We start from the raw sequence: 20,289 nt of genomic DNA, 5'->3' as shown, positions 1-20,289 counted from the left end.
GTCAGGGTAACAACAAGTACCATCTTTTAACGTCTTTTGGTACGACGCGGCCGGGGATCGAACCCCGGACCTTCCGCTCTCCGGGCGGACGCTCTACCACAAGACCACGGAGGCGGCTAAAAAGTAAAACACTTACTCAGGGCGAATGGAAAATGTAGCTACGACTGAAACCTTTTTCTCCATGCACAAATCCGGTCAATGAATGAACGGATTCCACCTGAATGATACTAAAATAAAACTTTGTGTGTCTATCAAGGATCAGGGGCGGTCGGGTAGCCTAGCGGTTAAAGCGTTTGCTCGTCACGTCGAAGACCCGGGTTCGATTCCCGACATGGGTACAATGTGTGAAGCCCATTTCTGGTGTCTCCCGCCGTGATATTGCTGGAATATTGCTAAAAGTGGCGTAAAACCATACTCACTCACTCACTATCAACGATCAACTAAAAAGTCGAGGAAAAGAAGAAGAAAAAGAAGAAGAAAGTACTCAAAGATTCCGACTTTAATCATAGCAAATCTGCATGGTGCTTGTTATATTTGATATCAAAAGACACTTGGATGAGATTCTCTATAGAAACAATATTACCGCGAAGTTTCATTGCAAAAAAACAACATGCATATTCCAGAAACTGGTATTATAAGCAAAAGCTCTGAGGTCATGATGATGCATTAAAAAATAAGTAATAAAAAAGCTTAATTAAGTAAAGTAAATAATGTCATGTTTTGTTTGGTTTACATGGCAACGATGTTTAGAATCGGATCAGGATTCTGGTATCCAAATTTGTAGAGACACCAGGGTTTTGCTTATTACTATCTACAAACTGAAAAAGTTGTAGAAGTGATGTTGGATGATAAATAAAATCTCACCCATGTGCTTTTTGATAGCAAATATACCAACACTTGTTGATAAAAGTGGAAAAACCCCTCGGCAAGCCTCGAAGCATTTCCACTTTTATCAATTTACAATTATATTTACAGACTACCGTCATATAGCTGGAATATTGCTGAGTGCGGCGTTAACCAACCAACAAACAAACAAGTAAATAATTAATATTTCGAAATGACATATAGGACTAATAATACGACAACACGTGTGAGACACTCGGATGAGATATTCTCTGTCGTTAAGCATCTCTCTCTCTCCCTCTCTCTCTCTCTCTCTCTCTCTCTCTCTCTCTCTCTCTCTCTCTCTCTCTCTCTCTCTCTCTCTCTCTAACCACTCTGGTTTAGAAAGCAATATTTTGGTGAAAATGTGAATTATGGATGTAATAATAATAAGTCTGCATTAAATATTAACTCTCACTTATTTTTCAACTTCTTTGATAGGCATTTAGAAGTTGGAGTACTAAATAAGGATAAGAATTTATGGATGAACAACTTCTTATTACACTAAAGAGCGAGGTTTCGGCGTAGGCTCTCACATTGTGATCAAGCAAGATAACGGTGTTAGAACCTACACCGAAATTGTAATGAAGAAGTTGTTCATCTATAAACTCTTATCCTTACTTATTTTTCAACTGTTCGTCTTTTATTTGCAAATTCATATTTCTATATTCAGATAAAGATATATGAGGGCGGTCTGTAAATAATCGAGTATTGACCTGACAATCCAGCGATTGACATCATGAGCATCGATCCACGTAATTGGGATAGATGACATGCGTCAGGTCAGCGAGCCTGACCACCAGATCCCGTTAGTCGTCTCTTAGGACAAGCATATCCGCCTTTTACGACAAGCATTGGTTGCTGAAGACCTATTCTTCACAGGTCAATCATACGAAGTTTTGTTTCAGCTAAAAGGAATTTTCTGAGAGAGTTCTTCGACGTATTCAGTCGCAATTGTGATTTTTTTCTTTTTCTTATTTGAATTAACAATTTAGCACTTACTAATTTCAGAATGGAATATGACATTTCGTGCAAGGAGAGCGTGAACAAATAGCATAAAACATTTTATACGTGAATGAGAAAAGACGCCTCCGAAGTTTTGGTTTGAAATGTAAAACCCCATCTTCCCGAGGCAAGGGAGTTAAATGACCATAAAATACTTGTTTCCGCCATTGCCGAACTAGGCTGGAATGATGGAGTTACATTTTGGCTGGACCAACGAGTCTAAGCATAGACCAATCAATATCGCGTAACGAAATCGACATCCGGTTCGTACACTTCTGTGCAGATTTCGGACGATTGCAGAATTTGCAGATCGTGTGTATTTGTCAGCTGGGCTTCGACAAATATTGAAGGTGAATATAGTCTGTTAACTCCTTTGCCTCGGGAAGATGGTAAAGCTCGAGAGGGAGGGAGTAGCACGGTGAAGGCCTATGGGTTTACATTTTCAACCCAAAGCAAGAAGTGCTTCTCTGACTTATAAACCGTCAAAACAACATTTATTAAGATTTGTCTAACATTCTGTTTTAAAGTGCGTTATGAGTCACACACAATGGTTAATATCCGTGATAGGTCATTACGTCCAACAAAATTGTTAATATCCGTGATAGGTCACTACGTCAAACACAATTGTTAATATCCGTGATAGGTCATTACGTCCAACACAATTGTCAATATCCGTGACAGGTCATTACGTCCAACATAATTGTTAATATCCGTGACAGGTCATTACGTCCAACACAATTGTTAATATCCGTGACAGGTCATTACGTCCAACACAATTGTTAATATCCGTGACAGGTCATTACGTCCAACACAATTGTTAGTATCCGTGACAGGTCATTACGTCCAACATAATTGTCAATATCCGTGAAAGGTCATTACGTCCAACATAATTGTCAATATCCGTTACAGAGTATTACGTCAAACACAATTGTCAATATCTGTGACAGGTCATTACGTTCAACATAATTGTAAATATCCGTGACAGGTCATTTCGTCCAACATAATTGTCAATATCCGTGACAGGTCATTACGTCCAACATAATTGTCAATATCCGTGACAGGTCATTACGTCCAACACAATTGTCAATATCCGTGACAGGTCATTACGTCCAACACAATTGTCAATATCCGTGACAGGTCATTACGTCCAACACAATTGTTAATATCCGTGACAGGTCATTACGTGCAACACAATTGTTAATATCCGTGACAGGTCATTACGTCCAACATAATTGTCAATATCCGTGACAGGTCATTACGTCCAACACAATTGTCAATATCCGTTACAGAGTATTACGTCAAACACAATTGTCAATATCTGTGACAGGTCATTACGTTCAACATAATTGTCAATATCCGTGACAGGTCATAAGATCCAACATAATTGTAAATATCCGTGACAGGTCATTACGTCCAACATAATTGTCAATATCCGTGACAGGTCATTACGTCCAACATAATTGTAAATATCCGTGACAGGTCATTACGTCCAACACAATTGTCAATATCCATGATAGGTCATTATGTCCAACACAATGGTCAATATCCGTGATAGGTCATTACGTCCAACATAATTGTCAATATCCGTGACAGGTCATTATGTCCAACACAATTGTCAATATCCATGATAGGTCATTACGTTGAACACAATTGTTGATATCCGTGACAAGTCATTACGATCAACACAATTGTCAATATCCGTGATAGGTCATTACGTCCAACATAATTGTCAATATAAGTGATAGGTCATTACGTCCAACATAATTGTCAATATCCGTGACAGGTCATTACGTCCAACATAATTGTCAATATCCGTGACAGGTCATTACGTTCAACACAATTGGCAATATCCGTGACAGGTTTATGCATATTTGTGTACATCACATGATCAGTATTAGTGAGTGAGTGAGTGAGCTGGGTTTAACGCCGCTTTTAACAGTATTCCAGTTATATCACGGCGTGTCGATGACTTAGACGACTTGGCACCCCGCCCCCCCCCCCCCCCCCCCCCCCTTGTAATATTTTACCAAACGCCGTCGGCGTGGAAAGATGCTCACGATGTCAATCACTGGAGTGTCTGGTCCAGATTCGATATATTTACAGACCACCGTCATATAGCTTGAATATTGGCGAATAAAAAATTAATGTTGAAAACTGGTTCAACTTGAAGATAAGAATCGAACTACGTACTATCACATTACACTGTGACAGGGTTTGAATCCGTGAGATGCAATTGAATACATGTGTAAAGTTTTGATATAAGCCCGAATAAACGTATTTATTACTTGCCCGTGAAGAGATCACCCGTTTAATAAACATACAGCTGTATTACACATTGTGTAATACCAAAACGCGTGCTTATGTACTCTCGGAACACGTTTCACGAACAAATATTGAAAGCTCTCAACATCCCTTGGCTTATTCAACGACATTGCTTGTGGAGATGATAGATCACTGAGAGGAGCTTATGCACACTGGATGACCCCAGCAACCTTGTTGCTAGGTTGACGTCACATGGCATTGTTTCGCCGAAGGATCTTGCAACAAAATTCCACAAATTACGTCATCGGGTATTGTGACGTGATTGTAAACTTTGAGGCGCAAGGCCCCGTTCCACAAGGCGATCGTACGGTAGCGCGACGACAGTCGTTGGTCAGAGTTAAAGTATATGAGTTGCGATAACCTTACCGCTACGATAATTTTGTGGACGGACGCCTGAATTCTAAAGTTGGACCGTTGGATGGTATTAAATTCATACGTTTCAACTTTTGACGTATTTGAAGTATTACTGAAGTATTACTGTGTAAAACTCAGTTGGATTATGCCGTGGATCGTGTAGGTGTCAGCCTATTCACACTCAACAGTATAATTCTAAAAACGTTATAAATGGCCAGTAATAAATAAAATACTAAACTCGCTCCCGTGTAAAACCAATTTTATGAAACTCGTTAATAGTTATGGTATCTGACTCGCTTTCGCTCGTCAGATACCAGAACTATTCACTCGTTTCATAAAATTGGTATTACACGGGAGCTTGTTTAGTATTCTATATTTAATTTTAGATTTAGATCACAATTACTACACCCAATTTCCATTATTCGTGTTTCCAAGTGTTTATTGATAATTTGTATAGCATGGCTACCTTTTATTGTAAAATGTATTAGAGCAAGAGTCTTCTTTCAAAGCTACCATATAGCTTTGTGTTTCTCATTGGTGGCATACTAAAATATAATTTTGATTGTCTATTGAGGAATCAGTATTTCAAACAATAGACATTTATGTCGCCCATCTTACGTAAGCTTGAATTTTTATATTCATGCATATACAACCACCTGTGCTAATTAATAAAGTATTAATTAAACATTATTAAGATTATATACAATTTGTTGCAATAAACGGTGAATAATAATCAACAGTGGATTGTCTTTAAAAATATGCGGTGTATATGATGAGGGTGATCGGTAGATTCCATTCTGACAACTGGAATGTTCACTCACAAATTCTAATATTTCGATATTCCGGGGTAGAATAGGTCTTCAGCAACCCATGCTTGCCGTAAAAGGCAACTGTGCTTGTCGTAAGAGGCGACTAACGAGATCGGGTGGTCAGGCTCGCTGACTTGGTTGATGCATGTCATCGGTCCCAATTGCGTGGATCGATGCTCATGTTGGCAATCACTGATTTGTCTGGTCCTGACTGAATTATTTACAGACTGCTGTCATATAGCTGGAATATTGCTGAGTGCGGCGTTAAACAACAAACAAACAAAAAATATTTCGATATCACATATAGAAGTAATAATACGAACATGACATCTGTTTGCTTTCTTTAGTGAGGCTTCTTTATTTTGAAAAATAACATATATTTTTAAATATTGCAGTCAGATTACTGTGAACACGCTTTTTAGCGTGACTTAAATGTAGTGTCGCATCAGCAAACTTTAGCAGCATAGTAACAAAGGAATATTTGTTGTTATATAAATTACTTGAATATAGTTATCAAAATCGATATTAACGTGAAGTTCGTTTTGGAAAGCTGAAACTGTGCCGTAATTGCACCCGTTAGTCTCTCATTCCCCAGGATAAATAGAGAAAGTCAACTGAGGGTCCTCCGAGATGAAATACATCAAGACGGGTAGATAAAGGTTACAAATATCCCAGGCTTGCCGACTTTTTATCACCTAGTTTTAATATATTTGAGCTTGGAAGACAAGAGTGTGGAACTCTATACTTATCAACCAAAATCAACAGTAGTAACTAGTGTCTCGAGTGTACAGTGAATGAGTCTGGTTTTACGCCGCTTTAAGAAATATTCCAGCAATATCATGGCGAAGGACACAAGAATTAGGCTTCACACATTATACCCATGTGGGGAATCGAACCCGGGCCTTCGGCGTGGCGAGCGAACGCTTTCACCACTAGGCTACCCGACCGCCCTTCTTGAGCATTAATAGCCATCCCCTATTAACTCAGTAGGTTGATGCCAGTTTACCAGCTTAAGTATCAGAGAGACTAGTGATGCCATTAGATGATATCGTGCAGGAATATCCACTGAGGCTTTAGGTTGGGTCGATATTTTAAATGCCTTATGTTTTATAGGAAAGGTTTAGAACTCGTTTTCTTGTAGTGATGTTAGATAAACCATATTGATAATCAATATCAACGATATGCATATGGTTAATTGGCTTCATGCCCCATTGGCTTCCATCGATGTGTTCTCCGTCCATCATGTTGTAACAGTATTATCCTTCTGTTGTCATTACTTACTCATGCTATCCCACTCATGTAAGCAGTTGTTGTTACTGTTAATCCTCCACCTACTATATATAGTATGTACAATATTCCTCATTCAGTCTTGCTTGACAACGGCATAAGGATCTATACCGAAACGTCGCCTTTACAGTATTAAAGAAGTTGTTATCCATAAATTGTGTTAACCTTATCATTAACCATATTGATCATGACCCAATGTGTCTGTGTCGGTAGCATGTCAATCTGACCTGACCTGGTAGTCTTGTGGGTGAGGCTTTGGCTCGCCACGCCGGTTACTCTGGTTTGATTCTCAGCATGCATTTTGGTTTGGTTTGTTGTTTTACGCCGCACTCAGCAATAGCTATATGAAGGCGGTCTGTCAATAATCGAGTCTGGACCAGACAATCCAGTGATTGATATCATGAGCATCGTTCCACGCAATTGGGATCGATGACATGCTCCAACCAATTCAGCGAGACTGACCACCCGATCCCGTTAGTCGCCTCTTACGACAAGCATTGACAAGCTTCTTACGGCAAGCATGGGTTGCTCAAGTCCTATTCTACCCCTGATCTTCACGGATCTCTCAGCATTAAAACTATTTGGAGCCTATAGATGATCCATTGCGTGATTTTGCTGGAATATATTGGTAAAACCATACTCAATCACTTACGTCAGTTATGACAATTTGCCACCGTGGTTTATCCTATAATGTATTATTCCCAGACATACCCCCGCCGTCTATACATTCCTGAAATGTTTCTTATCACTAACAACCCAGGAATTATTCTAAAATAATTGACAATGTTCAATTCAATTCAGTGTTTATTGTTTTTAAACCATCTGACTCATAATCCATTACAAGGATATAATTAAACAACATGCGCATGTGCATTTACTCTTTTCAACACATACATAGAATAATGATACAAATATTTTCCTAACATGGATAAGATATGCATGTCTTCTGTGATAAATATCGATTTTAAACAATGAATATTTTTACTATGTTACTTAGTTACGTTCGGAGTACAAAATTATTTGATCTACGTCTAAACGTTCAAATTAAATCAAAAGAAAAAAAACACCCAGAATACACTCTTCAAAAAAAGAAACGCACAGGTAGTATGTCGTTCATTGAACCTGACTACACAAAAAAATCCGGTATATAAATTGGATATATGTTATTGGAAAATGTTGGTAGCGTGATGTTCGACATTCGTTGATTTGCAATGTCTTAAAGGGACACTGATCTAACGCAATTCCCCGGACTGGTTGTTGCCTTTGTTATTGTTTTTTCCCCGTGAGTACCCGGATGATACGCAATGCAACTGAGCGTGACCAGAGACTGGGCTACCGTCTGCAAGGACAGCTAAATAAACTTGGAGGCTGGAGGCAATATTTGTTTAACGCATATTTGAACACTGATTAGTTTAACCGTGATCTATAAAGATTTCGACAAAAGGCGCATGTTAATTAATTTCTTCAGCCTAAACAAACAGACAAAAAGAATGGCGGAGCTTATCGTATGTCGTCATTTGGAAATACCCCAGATGGTTATAGTTTAATAATAAAAAAAAGTATCCATGCAGTGAAAGCATTTTCGGATTTCGGATTGCGTCGATAATACGATTACTACTCACTTGTTGTCATCCACGTTTTCTGGTATAACCCTACACTTGTGTATTTGTCGTCATTCACTTGATGCTCAGTTAATGAATTTATTACCGGTACAATTAGTGGTAGCACCACTTAGATTACCTGACAAAGGTTCCCATTTGGCATTTATTGTGTCTGGGGTAATTATTCAATCTAAATCAAGGTTTGAAGTGAGGTGAAATGTGTGTTATGTAATATGCACGTGGCAGCCCAGCAAGAGGTGAATGATCAGTTCATTTACTTTTTTGGTAAATCAACGGATCGTTCCTAGTCATCAAAGGATTAACAGAAAATACGTTGATTGATTAATCACTGTTATCTTGCACAGTGGATATGTCAAAAGGGAGTGTTTACATGTCTAAGTTTACTAAAACAAAGGGAATACACTCATATCATGGCGTGAAGTGTCGATGTAAAAACAACATACTTTGTTCAAAGGGTTAGCTAATAATACGTTGATTGATTGCTCATTGTTATCTATCACTCAATGGATTTTTTAGGAACCGTGGACGTTATGAAAATAGTTGTCACGTGGGCTTTCTCAGCCGACCATTGAGACTTGACACCTATGTGAAACACCTGAAACAATCCAAGTGATCAGTTGAGATAGGAACACAGGTTATAATATCCCGAAACGATATATATCTTTAAAAATATTTGATTGTTACAGAGACACGTGACATCGAATAGGTTTCTTTGTACAGCTGCAGACGAGTGGGATATTGTTCCTTTGTGTGGATATTCACGGAAACATTCCTCGAACAAGGAAGCTGCCCAAAATTTATTCACATAAATTTGGTAGGTTGTAATTATGGTATTTGCATTTTGTTTTCCTTCATTCGCTGTAGCATTGAACCGATTCGTTCTTGTTCCTCTACGTCTTGGTTGGGAAATTCTTCAGATTGACTAAAATTGATTAAGACGATCAAAAGGGCAGATTATTATGTTGGATTAGAAGCCAAACAACATAGAAACGTACTTTTCAACGTAACATTTTCAGTCTCTTGGTGATGACATTAAACATCAAAATGTTTGAAATTCGTTATCATAATAATACAGATGGAAATGTTTTTCAGTCACTTTGTAAAATAACTGAATATTTAGGCGTTTAATAAATTTGAAAATGTTACACATTTTGACAGTAAAAAAATATACACACTATAAAAAAAAGCAATGCTCAGGTTTACTTTGTGTTGCAAGTCAAAATAGTGTAAACGAAAATCGCAAAATTACCAAGCAAGTGACTTATCAAAATTTCGTCACCATTACCGATGCTACCCGCAAAGATACCTACATTTCCTTATTATCTCGAAAACTGTATTTCATTTTGTTGATCAATGTGACCATACGCCCTTATTACTACCCATAAAAGTGACTAATGCGCTTACGAATGGCGCAGCAGAGGTCGCGAACTAGTCTAGATTTCTGCTATACATCCGGGTACTCATTGAGAAAAAACAATAACAAAGGCAACAACCCGGGGAATTGCGTTAGATCAGTGCCCCTTTAAAAGGCATTGTTTTCATACTTCTTCAAAAATGTCATGGAGGAAAACAGTAAAACGAAATGCACTTGCAAGTTATGGAATTCGTAACACGTGGTAGTGGCTATAAAAAAAAGCTAGCATAAGCCAATAATTAGTCATTTAATTGTCAACAAGTTCGGAAATGCCGAAACTCAGCGCTGCCGATCGGAACATCGCCATAGAACGTATCCAAAGAGGGGAATCACAGTTTTCTGTTTCAGGCCACTTCAACGTCCACCACAGCACCATTTGCCGCCTTTGTGACTGATACACACAGTTCAATTCCACTGCAGATCGTCCGAGAACCGGACGACCTAGAGTTACCACCCCTGCACAGCATCGCTACTTTCGACTGTTGAACCCACGTCATGTCATCGCAATGCCACAGCTACGGAGACTGCAGGACTCATCCATGGTTTGAGGAGGCTATCGGACCAGACTGTCAGGAACTATCTCCGCGAGGTTGGAATCCGACCCAGAAGACCAGTTATCCTTCCTGATTTGCAACAGATCCATCGACAGCGACGCTTGCGTTGGTGCCATACCTTACAGCCTTGGAATTTGAGAAACTGGAGACGAGTGTAGTTTAGCGATGAATCACGATTTCTTCTTCGCCGGCGAGATGGAAGACAACGTGTTTATCGTCGTCGATATGAGCGTATTGCCCCACATTGTGTACGTGTATTCGACTATTTCGGTGGCGGTAGTGTCATGGTGTGGGGGGCAACATCCTATACCACGAGAACTGACTTGGTTGTGGTTCAGGTAAATTTGACAAGAAATCGCTACATGAATCAAATTCTTCAACGTTACCTTCTTCCTATCATTGACCGCCAGAGGGGGCTGTTTCAACAGGACAACGCTCCACCGCACACAGCTCGTGTCACGATAGACTACCTTCATAATGCCAAATTTAACGTCTTGCCCTCCAGATCTCAACCAAATCGAACACCTCTGGGATGAACTCGATCGACGTGTACGTCAACGTCAGAACACGAAGCAGACACTCCCACAACTGGCCAACGCGTTACAAGCAGAATGGCGCAGAATTCCTGATACTGAGTTCACCTGGAGGCCTTATGTGACATGACAATGAACAGTTTTCAATGCCTTTGTACAACGACAACATGTCAGTATCGAGCTCCAAAAATTCATATTTGTATCTATGGTATTAAATTAAAAATATCGACTTTATTAGGTACAATAAATTTACTAAAAATCTACCTGTGCGTTTCTTTTTTTGAAGAGTGTAGCTGCAAATTGATGAATCATCGTTTTCAATAACCGCTCAAGGAAAAGTGTGTTTCCACTGTGTTTTTACCGTAGGCGACAGCCGCTGTTTGTAGTCCAATGCGGTTTGTGAATATTTCACGTTCAATATTTGAGGGTATGTCGACTCTTAAAAGAGATATTCCCCATTTCCACATTTTGAAATCAGAAGAAATCAATTATATTTTTTTCGTCCTTATTGTTTAAGAAAATAGTTTTATCAACAGTGTTGATATGGGCCGTGCTAATATATGTTTCATGCTACTTTAAGACAGGTAATAAACCTATCACAGATTGTGACCATTCTGTTTTCGTAATAACCTCTTAGGTGGTTTTATTTTCTTCTAGTTAGACCTCATCCCGGTTCAGAGTTTTCACTTTTTCCTCGTAAGACCTCATCCCGGTTAAGAGTTTTCACTTTTTCCTCGTAAGACCTCATCCCGAGCGGGAGGTTTTACCTTTTCCCAGGAGGACCTCATCCTGGTTTAGAGTTTTCACTTTTTCCTCGTAAGACCTCACCCCGGTTCAGAGTTTTCACTTTTTCCTCGTAAGACCTCATCCCGAGCGGGAGGTTTTACTTTTTCCCAGGAGGACCTCATCCCGGTTAAGAGTTTTCACTTTTTCCTCGTAAGACCTCATCCCGAGCGGGAGGTTTTACCTTTTCCCAGGAGGACCTCATCCCGGTTCAGAGTTTTCACTTTTTCCTCGTAAGACCTCACCCCGGTTCAGAGTTTTCACTTTTTCCTCGTAAGACCTCATCCCGAGCGGGAGGTTTTACCTTTTCCTAGGAGGACCTCATCCCGGTTCAGAGTTTTCACTTTTTCCTCGTAAGACCTCATCCCGGTTCAGAGTTTTCACTTTTTCCTCGTAAGACCTCATCCCGAGCGGGAGGTTTTACCTTTTCCCAGTAAGACCTCATCCCGTGTAGGAGGTTTTACTTTTCCTCGTAAGACCTCAACCCGGGTAAGAGGTTTTACTTTTTCCTCGTAAGACCTCATCCCGAGTGTAAGGTTACACCGTTTTCTAGTAAGACCTCATCCCGGGTAGGAGGTTTTACTTTTTCCTCGTAAGACCTCATCCCACGAGGAGGTTTTACCTTTTTCTTTTACCTAATCAGTAGAGTAGCAGATGGCGTTTCAAACGTCCATTTTTCTGAAATCGAAAACAAGAATGTTTTCACTATAAGATGACGGGAACAGAATCCACAACCTCCCTATCAGTTGTCAGGCACTCTGACCTTTAGCCCACAGAATGGGCTGAAGATAGATTGTTCATTAGAAGGTTCCATGTTTAGTGTATAATATGAAACAAATATTAACGAATGTTATTTCGACGGTTTATAAGTCAGAGAAATCACTTCTCGGTTTTGGTTTCAAATGTAAACCCTCGTGATTCATCCTCCGTGCTATCAAATCCCCCGCCCCTCTGGTTTTATATTTCCAACCAAACCCCCCTCGAAGTCGTCTATTCTCATGTACGTAAAGATATGTAAACCCCGATATTATAATGATAATGTGTTATTGATACCGACTACTAACCTGTATGTGGTCAATGTATTCACCCATGTCCTTCGGAATCGATGTCCACGTGTGTTAAGTGTAAAAATATGTCAATGTCCTGTAATGCATAGTCAATGAGGGATATTGAGGTGGTTTAGGGAAGATCAATCAATGAACGGCCAGGATTGACGTCAAGGAACTATCATTATGACAGCAGAGGGGCACCAGAAATGGGCTTAACACATTGTAATCAAGACGTCAAGTGGGGAATCGAACATGGAAGAGCTAACGCTTTAGACACAAGCCTATCCCACCGCCCGCCTGACTTAAACCGGATTATGTAAATTTTCTGAAATAAGAATTTATGCATAATATAACATCATAAATAGCACAATCGGGTAATATTAAACAACATTTGGTTTATTTTGTTTTTAAATGAGATATGTATTTTAAGTCAATAAAAAAATATTAAGAAAAGTTTTACTTTGCTGTTTTCTCGACAGGGGCCACCAAGAATTGGGGTAGTGTGCGAACACTTTAGCCATTATCACAGGCTATCCCACCAATCCATGAACAGCTTAGAATGTCAGTATACCCGTTGATGGTCACGTTATTCTATGCAATGTATGATACAATGTATCGCAGTGCTAGACCTAGGGGACATGTGTGACTAAAAAACTGTACTGTCGGAAAATCTAGAAAAAATGTGTTTTGCCCGTTGTAAAATGATAGACTTTTCACAGACTGTTGCAATTGAAATATCGAGTCACTAACGATCGATCTACCTGTGGTTTGAAGTATTTCAGTCAGAAGAAAAATCCGAACGAAAACAGTAAGTACAGATTTATTCGAAGTCCAATGATGGAAGTCTAAAACGGACTATAGGAACATGCGCACGTGACTCCGTTATAATGATAATAAAGTAGTCCACATAAACATCTAATCCTCAGAAAAAATCATGTGGAGAAAATTCTTGATGTGAGTCTTCTAAAATAACAAAATGACGCTGCATTTGTTTTGTCAACACTGCTCCCATGATGCATGTCACATTACACTTGCATAGCCATAGCCATGGTACACGATATAGAGTCTGTACTTGAACAGTTCTTTCCGCTTTAACGAGATAGAGGGAAATCATATATTAGGGTGCATTACCGAACTGCCCAAGCTATGGGGGTTTCAATTCATACCAACAAGTCCACAGTATAAGTAAAACAGAGAACGTAAATGGGTGGTCTCAAAAACAGAACCAGGCGTGAGAGGATATCAGACAGGTTTGACTGAGCACACTTGTGTCGGTGTTGCGATATTTTCTTCTCTTTGTTGGCAGCCTGCCACCGGCGTGAATTTTGAGAGAGGTCTCAGCATGGGACTGTTCATTTCTTCTTAATGATGTCTACAAGCTTACAAACTTGTAGATGTTGGGGCGGTTAGGACCAAATTTTGTTCAGCTCAGAGTGTTAGTGGTCCTGGAACCCACAGTGTCAAACAGGTTCTGCACAATACGTCCATCAGATTCTACCGTCCAGCAACATTGTCACTGAATTTCAGAACTCTGCCATGATATAATAATCAAGGATTTCGAAGGTGAGCGAGGGGAAAGGCAGACGCACGTGGATTTACTCTCATGTTATTATTGTCTGGAGTTCACATTTTGGGGCATTTCATATACTAATTGAACAGAGTTCACCTGCACATGTCCACTTTAGTGATACAGACTGTAACCAAAAAATGCAATGAGCCGTAGCTCTTAATCCCTTATAACAACGGTAACAACACTCAGGGTGAGGACACAGTAAGGTTAAACCGTGTCCAAAAGACAATCTCAGGTGGCTAACGCTATATCTCCCATCAAGTCAGCTCTGTTTTTAAGCGCATAATTATGTTTTTACATACTGAAATAAAAGGAATTTAAAAAAAATCATATTTAACAAACCTACACATTACCAAATACAAAACTTTATAACCCTTTCTAGACTTCGTTCTAATTAACCTGGATCATTCAACTCGCTCGCGAAGGTCTTATACGACTTTAAAGTGAATACGTCTACAGTGTACAAGTAACTTTTAACTGTATCATATATACTCATGATAAGCAATTATTTTCGTTCCTAATTCGAATGAGCACATCCTAAGGCTAAATCTGCAAAAGGACAGACAAAATATTTCTTTGTACAATGCAAACGATACAAACGTAGCGGCTGATAATAGAAACAATGATTTAATAATCTGCAATATATCATTTGTTCTCGTTCAATCTATTGTACATACTGAAGTGATTGTAAAGTTTCTGGGGGGAACTAAAATGTTGTGGTATTATGAATGTATTTAGAATATGAATAGCGAAAAACAGTCACCATATCGGATGTACATGTATAACTTGTCTTCCAAAACCACGCTTGTGCCGTGGCCCATGGTCATAAAACTAATCGGTCCCATAAAAGGAGCAAATAGTTTCGCAGATACTACTTGCTATGGTTCACTCCCAATTGACACACGACCTAATCATCAGTCAGACCAGTCAAGTGTGACCAGTGTACCTGCCTGGTTTTACCTCCTAATTACCGAGCTGCCCAATACTGTCATACTGTCGGCAGAGTAAGCGGCTCCAACTCGTTGAGTGATACAGACTAACCAGATTATGATTGTGTTTGTAAGTTGCGTTTAATCTGTGTCGGGTTGCAGTTGTTTTATTAGGCAAGACCAGGGGTAGTTGTTTCAATTAAACCTTTTAGCCGTTGAGTTTGTTTTGCATTCATTTCATTAAATACATTGTTAGGTAGAATGATAACACGTTATATGGATTAAACATCTCCTTAACCTGAGTATAATCTCACATGTACCCTAAGTACCGTACTATATTACTTTGCGGAGACACTGAGTATAATTTTTGAGTTGGCATTGTATGCTGTCTGAATGACTTTACACAAATCCCTGCGTCAATGGACCCGTGAAGATCTTCAACAACCCATTCTTGGCGTAAAAGTGCGACAGCGCTTGTCGTAAGAGGCGACTACCGGGATCGGGTGGTCAGGCTCGCTGACTTGGTTGATGCATGTCATCGTATCCCAATTGCGTGGATCGATGCACATGATGTCAATCACTGGATTGTCTGGTCCAGACTCGATTATTTACAGACCGCCGTCATACAGCTGAAATATTGCTAAGTGCGGCGTTATACAACTAACAAACAAACAAAACTTTGAGGAATTCACAACAATCACTATGACGAGGTATGCATATCTTGCAATCAACCTGAATCCAGTTACTGGAATGTCAAACCCGGGCTTGGTTAAAACAAGAATTGCAGTTAGATCCCCTATATGCTGTAGATCTCCTGTAGTCAAGAGATGCAATAGCGAGGCAGAACAATGTCAATTTATGAGGGACAGACAGCTACTCGAACATATATAAACATAGCAGCCAAAGATAAAAATGAAATCATATCATGTACGGAAATAGAAATCATATCAACACAAAAAGAGAAAGTGTATGAGTACTAAAACTGGCAATAGATATGCGTACCCTACGTACACACATGAGTCCCATTCGACTGTCTACAAAACACGAATAACTGTCAAACATGTTTGGGTACCCCTTCTGTTCAGGCAAGTTATTTAGTTCAATAATTTTGTATTAAAATCCTTTTCAATATGTTTGCACCATTTTCCCTATTCCATGCATGTTTATGCTGCTACATCTTATTGCTCATGTTTCCAAGTATTGTAAAACACTTCAGTGTTTCTCCTTCTTAATCTAACGTTATAACATTTCAGGTCATTACCATCATCTAATACACAAGAGATGATACCAAGACATATTTAATCGGTTTTATGGTCTATGCGGTCTTACAATTGATTTAATTAGTCTTTAAATCTTATGTCTAGTACATATTTTAACAAACAGGGCTGTTAGATGATATAAGGAAGGTAACATCCAGTTGAGGACTGAATACGACGTACTTTAGTCTGTTAACGACGTTTCTACAATTAATATTTTGAATAAGCCGTTAATACGCCAGTTGTGACAGGGATGATGGTATGGTAGCTGTAGCAGACAGATTGACAGCCGTTGTTACGTGAGTCACTAGGTTATTAGTACGGCATTGGCCTTGTTGATTGTTACTCTACTTTGAAGATTTCTGTGGCCAGTGGCGGACGTAATTCAAACTCCTTCCACACTGACATCGCACCAAATATATTTGTGTACCGATTACATAACTCTTATTGACAGGGTAGGGTGGTAGTTCACGCGAAACGGACGACACTGTGTAAATTGAGCGGCTCCTTTAATATCGCCTCACAACATACTTTTAATGAATGACCAATTAAACGATGATACACATCAGGATCGCGGAGAAAATACAAGATTCGTTCTCGTTGAATATATATATATATATATATCAAGGCACCAATTCATCTTTCATAAACTTTTTGTGTCTTTGTGCTTAATATATCCACATATCAACGAAAATATGTAATACATGTATCCACAAAAAATATACATGTACAGGGCATTGCCTAAAAGTCGGGCCGGGCCAAGACGGGCCAAAGTGTTATTGGCTAATAACTTCATTATCGGCGATCATACCTTCATAAAAAACTGATGCAATATAAACACATGACATGAATGAACAATCACCAAACAAAAAAGTGCACCATAATTAAGTAATTCGGAGTAAATCGCTTGAAAACCAGAATGTGGAGCTGTGTGTAAGCGTCGCTGATCTAGCTTACCTGTAAAAGAGCAATCGTTAACGAAATAAGATTTAAAACGTATCAAATACTTCTAGCTATCGTGATACAAATTTCCATCTGTCGGCATAGCGTTTATATTTATAGGAACGTATTATATCTCAATAAATACCACTTTATAATGTCACTGTTCGTCGTATTTAAAGCAGACACGTTGGTTAAAGTAGACCTCTTCTCCCTATACTCTCAACAGTCACACAAGTGTTCGGTCCGACTTGGCCCGGGCTGTCAAAATCAACTTAAACCTTACAGATGTATCATCAAATGGATTCACATCTATAGATTAGTTTATGAAGGGTCTCAAAGTGAAGCCCTTTTCCCTCTACATTCTCAACATAGTCTCTATCAGAAGTGTTTTGCTTGTGTTGGGTCCGACTTGGCCCGGGCGGTCAAAATCAACTTTAAACACACAGATGTATCTTCAAATGTGTTTACATCTATAGATTAGTGTTAAATCTACCTATACACCACTTTATAATGTCATCGTACATCGTATTGAAAGAAAACAAGGGGCTCAAAGTGAAGCATTTTCATTGTATTTTCTTAAGAAAATCTATGTCAGAAGTGTTCGGTCCGACTTGGCCCGGGCTGTCAAAATCAAATTAAACCGCACAGATGTATCTTCAGATGTGTTTACATCTATAGACTATTGTTATATCTACCTAAATACCACTTTATAGTGTGTCAGATCGCGGTATATAAAGTAAACAAGGGGCTCAAAGTGAAGCCCTTTTCCCTCTACATTCTCAACATAGTCTCTATCAGAAGTGTTTGGCTTGTGTTGGGGCCGACTTGGCCCGGGGGGTCAAAATCAACTTTAAACACACAGTTGTATCTTCAAATGTGTTTACATCTATAGATTAGTGTTATATCTACCTATATACCACTTAATAATGTCACAGTGTATGGCATTTAAAGAAAACTGGGACGTTAATGTCAAGCTCTTTTACTGTATTTTCTTAAGAAATATTATCAAATAAGAATATGTGATATGTGATCACTTACAGACTTTAATGGTTTCACAAAAGGAACGACATTTCTCTTCTGACATGCTTGATTGTATTGCAGTCATTACATTTCCCCAAGACTCTGCACCAGTTTGATATAACGATTGTTACAACAGTGGAATTGCTATAAACGCATTGACGCGCGAAAGGGACGCGGTAATCAAAGAATTAAAACATTAACATAAATACGAAGGCCACAATAGCACCCGAATAGGACTCTGAAAAGCAACGCCACTGATTACGTTACTGATTGTTGTTTGAGACAACCAAACCGGAAATGACAACGTGACAGCAGAGATCACATCAGCAATAGGTATGGGTTTCATATGATTTATTTTGTAAAAATGCACTGAAGTGTAGCGTAATTCACTGTGGTTTGAATTCCAGTATTTTCCAGATGAATAAATTATATCGCCAACTTGAACAAGGGGATATTATGTTGTGAAATTTGATTCCATCATCTCCAGGACACGATGCTTGCCCATTGCCCATTGTCTTGCGAACTAAATTATTAAGATCTACAATTAATGTTCCCTTTGAATTCGTTGTAACCGTAGTTTGCTGTATAAACTTAATTTGATATTCCCAATGGTGCGTGAATGTTACTGAGTCTCTTGTGTGTCGGGGGCACGGGTGGCCCAGTCGTCTAAGGCGCCGCTATTCGCTATGCAGAGTTGAAGATACAAGCCAAACACTTCTGATAGAGACTATGTTGAGAATGAAGAGGGGGAAAGGGCTTCACCTTGAGCACCTTGTTTTCTTTAAATACGATGTACCGTGACATTATAAAGTGGTACACAGGTAGATTTAATACTAATCTATAGATGTAAACCCATTTGAAGATACATCTGTGTGTTTAAAGTCGATTTTGACAGCCCGGGCCAAGTCGGACCCAACACAAGCCAAACACTTCTGATCAAGACTATGTTGAGAATGTAGAGGGGAAAGGGCTTCACTTTGAGCCCCTTGTTTTCTTTAAATACCGCGATCTGAGACACTATAATGTGGTATTTAGGTAGATATAATACTAATCTATAGATGTGAATCCATTTGATGATACATCTGTGAGGTTTAAGTTGATTTTGACATTTTGTATTAAGAAAATACAGTAAAAGTGCTTGACTTTAACGGCTCAGATTTCTTTAAATGCGATACACTAGGACATTATAAAGTAGTGTATAGGTAGGTATAATACTAATCTATAGATGTAAACACGTTTGAAGATACATCTGTGTGTTTAAAGTCGATTTGGACCGCCCGGGCCAAGTCGGACCCAACACAAACACACATTTCTGATAGAGACTATCTTGAGAATATAGAGGAGAAAGGGCTTCACTTTGAGTCCCTTGTTTTCTTTAAGTACATCGATCTGAGACACTATAAAAGGGTATTTAGGTAGATATAGTACTAATCTATAGAAGTGAATCCATTTGATGACACATCTGTGAGGTTTAATTTGATTTTGACAGCACGGGCCAAGTCGGACCGAACACTTCTGACTTGGATTTTCTTAAGAAAATACGGTAAAAGTGCTTCACTTTGAGCCCCTTGTTTTCTTTAAATACGATGTACCGTGACATTATAAAGTGGTATATAGGTAGATGTAATACTAATCTATAGATGTAACACATTTGAAGATCTGTGCGGTTTAAAGTCGTTTGTGTACAATATTCACTCACGTTTACCTCAATCGCATTGAAACAAAATTCCCACTGGTCAGTTCGCCACCGCATGTAATTAAATAATTATTTCGAGATTTCGTTAGAATGTAAGATATTCAGCCAAACGTTATGCAATAAAAGACGAATATTTTTTTTTCATTAAAATACGCACACGCGTACCTGTATGTTTCATACCTACCCCATTAAACGATGATACACATCTTGATGAATATATCAAGGCTCTAATTCATCTTTCATTAACATTTGTTTGTCTTTG

Source organism: Haliotis rufescens, unplaced genomic scaffold (genome assembly GCF_023055435.1).
Source record: "Haliotis rufescens isolate VD_foot unplaced genomic scaffold, xgHalRufe1.0.p SCAF_3, whole genome shotgun sequence".
Classification (NCBI taxonomy): Eukaryota; Metazoa; Mollusca; class Gastropoda; order Lepetellida; family Haliotidae; genus Haliotis; species Haliotis rufescens.
The sequence above is the reverse complement of the archived record's forward strand: the minus strand, read 5'-3'. Positions refer to the sequence as shown.